This window comes from Glycine max, chromosome 19 (genome assembly GCF_000004515.6).
Source record: "Glycine max cultivar Williams 82 chromosome 19, Glycine_max_v4.0, whole genome shotgun sequence".
Classification (NCBI taxonomy): domain Eukaryota; kingdom Viridiplantae; phylum Streptophyta; class Magnoliopsida; order Fabales; family Fabaceae; genus Glycine; species Glycine max.
This window is the reverse complement of record NC_038255.2, coordinates 25,547,085-25,552,725: the sequence shown is the minus strand read 5'-3', so window position 1 is coordinate 25,552,725 and position 5,641 is coordinate 25,547,085. Positions and strand designations below refer to the sequence as shown.

The following is a 5,641-nucleotide window of genomic DNA, read 5'->3' as shown; positions in this document are numbered from 1 at the left end:
CTGGTGTGGTCGGCTGGACAGTGGTAGAAGGTGATGGTTTCTCAGCCTTTACCTCATAAAGAAAGTCAGAGGTATGTGTACTTCCTAAAACATGGTTAGTCCTATCTGACTCTATAAAATCAATCTCGAGAGGTAAAACACCACCACCAGACATGCAATCAATATCACTCTCAGATTCACTCTCAGCATCAAATTCAGACATATGATCAAGTACAATTTCAGACTGAATGCATGAAGAGTGAGAGGCATGCAGATTAGAATAAAGATTAGTCATGTATTCATCAACAACATGGTCAATTATTTCAGCACGAAATACAGAAAGATCTTCAGATGGGTATTTCATAGCATCCAGAATATTAAAATGAACAGTTATGTCACCAAATTCCATAGACAGTGTGCCTGCATAAACATCTATCTTAGTTCTAGCAGTTTTCATAAAGGGTCTGCCTAGAATGATGGGAACTAATCCTTGAGAAAATCCATCTTCCATATTCAAGATATAAAAATCAACAGGGAAAATCAGTTCACCAACTCTAACTAAGACATCTTCTATGAAACCAACAGGATAGGCAACACTTCTATTAGCTAAATGAATTACCACATCAGTTGACTGCAAGGGACCTAGAGATAGAGAATTAAAAATCGACAGAGGCATAACACTAACAGAGGCTCCTAAATCTAGCATGGCATTGTCAAACTTACTATTCCCTATAATACAAGGTATGCTGAATGTACCTGGATCTTTGCATTTTTCAGGAATTTGAGGAACAGATTTACCAATCAATGCGGAGACATTTCTGCCCATGCTAATTCGTTCACTTCCTTTAAGCTTCCGCTTATTAGTGCACAACTCCTTCAAGAATTTGGCATATCTTGGAATTTGCTTTATTGCATCCAACAGAGGTATGTTTACCTCTACTTTTCTAAACATTTCCAAGATCTCTTTCTCTGCCTCTTCCATTTTTTTGTTGGAAACTGCTCTTGGAGGGAATGGAAGAGGGGGAATGTGCTGCTTCTGCAAATCAGAATTACCTGTGGAAGAAGATTCACCTGCACAGAAATTGTTAGGTAAATTTTTGTCATCACCTTTTTCTGGAATAGAGTGAAGTTTGGCAGGTTCATTTGCAGATGAGGAAGGTGCTACGGGTTGAGGTCCTTGACATTGCTTTCCCGACCTCAATGAAATGGCACTAACATTTTTGGGATTTTGGACAGCTTGAGAAGGCAGCTTGTCAGAATTTTGGGACTGTTGTTGATTCAATTGGGTAGCCAATTGTCCCATCTGATTGGTTAAGCTCTGAATGGAGGCTCTGGTCTCTTGCTGAAACTGCATGTTCTGCATAGTCATTTGCCTCACAAGTTCTTCGAGGGAAGGTTGTGGAGGGGCCTCAACTATTGGCTGTTTCTGGGGTTGTTGCTGTTGTTGGATTGGTGGAGGAATGTATGGTCTGCTTGGGCCAGCAGCATTTTGGAAGGAAGGAGCAGGCTGCTGTTGTTGTTGCTGAGGGCTGGACCATCTGAGGTTAGGGTGATTCCTCCATCCAGGGTTGTATCTGTTGCTGGAAAGGTCATAATTGCTCTGCTGTGGTTGATTTTGCTGCTGAGGTTGAGGAGGTCTATTGTAAATATTTGTAGCATAAGCTTCAGGCTGCTCAATTGCTCCAGGTTGCTGCATGGAAGGGCAAAGGTCTGTATGGTGGTCAGCAGAGGAGCACAAACCACAAACCCTTGCAACAGGTACAGATTTCTGATTCAAGGCCAGCTGGGTTACCAAGTTAACCAATGCATCCAGTTTGCCTTCAAGCTTCTTAGCTTCAGATGATGCAGATGGGTTTGTAGCTACCTCATGCACTCCTCTAATGACTATGGCATCATTTCTGGCGCTAAACTGCTGGGAGTTGGAGGCCATCTTTTCAATTAAATTTTTGGCTTCAGCAGGAGTCATGTCTCCAAGGGCTCCACCACTGGCAGCATCTATCATACTTCTCTCCATATTACTGAGTCCTTCATAAAAATATTGGAGAAGAAGCTGTTCTGAAATCTGATGGTGGGGGCAACTGGCTCATAGTTTCTTAAATCTCTCCCAGTACTCATACAGGCTCTCTCCACTGAGTTGTCTAATACTTGAGATATCCTTTCTGATGGCTGTGGTCCTGGAAGCAGGGAAAATTTTTTCTAAGAATACTCTCTTAAGGTCATCCCAGCTCGTGATGGACCTTGGAGCAAGGTAATATAGCCAGTCCTTTGCCACTCCCTCTAATGAATGAGGAAAAGCCTTCAGAAATATGTGATCCTCTTGGACATCTGGGGGTTTCATGGTGGAGCAGACAATGTGAAATTCTTTCAAATGTTTGTGCGGGTCTTCACCTGCAAGGCCATGAAACTTTGGAAGCAAATGAATCAGTCCAGTTTTAAGAACATATGGGACATCCTGATCAGGGTATTGGATGCACAAGCTTTCGTAGGTGAAATCAGGTGCAGCCATTTCCCTTAGAGTCCTCTCACGAGGTGGAGGTTGTGCCATGTTCTCAGAATGTGCAAAATCAGAATGCTCAGAATCAGAATGCTCAAAATTATAATGCTCAAGATCAGGATGTTCAAAATCACCAATAACAGAATGCACAGATTCACCAGTTATGGAATGCTCAGAATGATCAAAAGGTATAAAATGATGCCTAACTAATCTATGAAATGTCCTATCTATCTCAGGATCAAAGGGTTGTAAGTCAGATGGATTTCCTCTAGTCATACACTACATTCAGCATGCACACAACTAGTTGCTTTGTCATGTAAATAAAGGTGTAGGTTTGAACTACAACTACCCTCAAATGATATCCAAATGACTTGAAATTTTGTGAGCAACCCTATAAAATGATGAGAAGATAGCAAAAAAAATTTCAGACAAAAATTCAAAGTCTAACTATGAAAGCTAAAAATGGTAGGTTAAGAAAAATAAGTGAATAAAACTTGAAAAATAAAAAACTTTTGACAGAATCGCTTTTTTTGGATGATGGAGACCTCAGCCAGCCTATGGCAGGCTGCCACGGCGTAGGAAATTTTTTTCTACCCCAAATGAATATATAATAATTGTGATTCTGATAACCGGAGCAAAAGTTATGGCCGTTTGAAGTTTTGACAAACACAAAATTTGCTAGTTTTTTGGAACTTTCAAATCTGACCAAACTAAAGGCTCTAGCTATTTTTCTCACAAAATATGGATTAAAATAAGTTACCACAAAAAAATTCAGCCAAAAATAACAACCCTAGCTACTAAAACAAAAAATCTCAAATAATTCAGCATGGGTGGTCGCTAAAATCCGTCTCTAATTGATTTCTACTACTACTCTGTTTTTGCCGCAAGCACAATCTTCACAGCAAAACACCCAAGACTGAAACAGGGGAAACGCTTAATGGAAAAACTGAAACAGAACACACATTAAACAAAATACCAGGACACTAGACAACACTAACACACATACTAACACAATACTAACAATTAAACATAAAACACGAAAGGATTAAACACACAACACTAGCTAGCTATTATGAACCTTTGGACACTGCTCCCCGGCAACGGCGCCAAATTTGATCGAGGCCGTACCCAAATCAAATAAACATGAAAATGCAGTAACTAGGAAGTGATCCTAGGTCGTTTCCCAACGAGCAGTGACAAACCAAATGTTCATAATATACTTGCAGTAACAGTAACAATAACGATTGGGGGGGGCTTGTTTGTTTTGTGATTAAAGAGCAGAACAAGTAAACTGGAATACGAAACTACTAATATTAAAAACGGGTTGTTTCCTCTGATTCAGAAGCCATTCTCTTATCCTGGGTTATGGAGAATTCTTCCCTAACAGTCAACCACTTAATCCAACCCTATTTCAATTTACTAAGCGAAAATCAACTTAGGGTTTTCAATAGGCACCACATACACCAGTTAGCCCTTCGTCCATTAAGCATGAACGCAAGTTAGGCTCAGAGGCAATTAATCGAACACGAAGCGTGCACTGATTAATATTCACGAATTTGGGATACTGGTGAAGGGAGAACTGCCAGGAAACCACATTACAAGCGAAACCTCAAAGAGAGTTGGGCTTCGTCCTCAAAAGGAAACAACACCAGAAAATCTAGCCTTCCATGGATTCAAACAGAAAACGCAATTGAAACATGAAGCAGAAACGTAAATGAACGGAAACGTAAATGAACAGAAACGTAAACGAACAGAAATGTAAAATGGAACAGAAACGTAAATGAGAGTAGAAGAAGAAGCAAGAACGAAATTGTAATTAGAAGCAGAAAACGTAAAATTGCATTACGAACTCAGAAGCATCAAAACAGAAAAACGAAAACCCTAAAACAAAGCTTTGAATAATGAATAGCATAACAGAATGCCTTGCACGAATCCCAAGGCAGCTATTTAAAAAGTCACTGGGCCCTATTACAATACTCTGGCCCAAAATGAAATAAACACTGAACAACATAAAATTGCGAAATTTCCAAATTAGATATTAACTAAGGTAAGCGCTACTTTATTTGCCCTCTTCAAGTCCACAACTAAAATCCGGATTAAGCCCAATGTTTCATTCATTCCTGAAATTAGATTAAAAACATCAAATTAGCTAAATGAGCCCAAATAATAAAACTGCCTAATTAATTGACAATTAAGACCAATCAATAATTAAAATGGTGCAAAAAGGGTTTAGAAAATAGAAGAAAATGATGGCACATCACACACTTTCTTTGATTGTTTTTTTTAACACAACTTATTTGTTGTGTGTGCTGATGTGCTTTACCTTCCACTTTACATCCCGGTTAACTCCCCCAAATTTGAGGCAAATTGCTTTGAACCATATGCTCTCCTAGAATCTAAGCAAAGTATCTGGAGATATTCACTCAAGTTCAAGGTTCAATTTTGAAAATGTAATTTAGCTCACAAAGGGTGCAAAGGATACAATTATAATTCAAGGTAAGCTTTTTGGTCAATTGGCTTGTATATACAATCATGGCCTTCCTCATGTCCTCATTCATACTTTTCATTCTAAAATTCAGAGATTGATGCAAAGACTATTACTCAATGCTAGTCGTTCACTCAGTTTAAGATCACACTCTCACCGGTTATGGTTCAAGCTTTTCTTTCTCAATCAATCTGTCTACTGACTCACAATTCTAATTGCAAGCTCACATTCTTGTTCTTTCTTTGTCTAACATACTGTCGCAACCTACCCTTCGGCAGGAGGGCGACGCGTGACTCGCGTGATGCGTGTTCCACGAAAGGAATACGCGCGGAGTCGCCACCAACGTTTATTTGAGGAAAACGTCGGAAAAACCGGAAAAGACGTGATCTACGAACTTTAAGTGAAAGGTTCGGGAGTTGTATTTACACACGGGGAAGGTATTAGCACCCCACACGTCCGTCACAAGGGACGACAGCCTTTAATCGAATGTGCAAACATGACTTTGATTTTTACGTTCCCTATTATGTCCTTATATCCTTTATACCTTTTTTATATTTTTTCTCTTTTTGTGGTCGACAAGGGTGTTTCCCTTTGCTCCTACGTATTCCTCAATTGTGATGAGGAAATCAGACCTACGTAGTTCTTTCTTATGCGTGAATCAAGTGATTCTTTTTTTACATGAA

At 39.5% G+C, this 5,641-nt stretch overlaps 1 non-coding gene across 1 annotated transcript; it reads left to right on the top strand.

Annotated features, from left to right (window-relative positions):
- The first annotated feature begins 2,039 nt into the window (after positions 1-2,039).
- On the top strand, positions 2,040-2,146 carry LOC113000546 (small nucleolar RNA R71). The gene has a single exon (XR_003265879.1). It is a non-coding gene; the product is annotated as a small nucleolar RNA R71 (small nucleolar RNA).
- Positions 2,147-5,641: the final 3,495 nt, after the last annotated feature.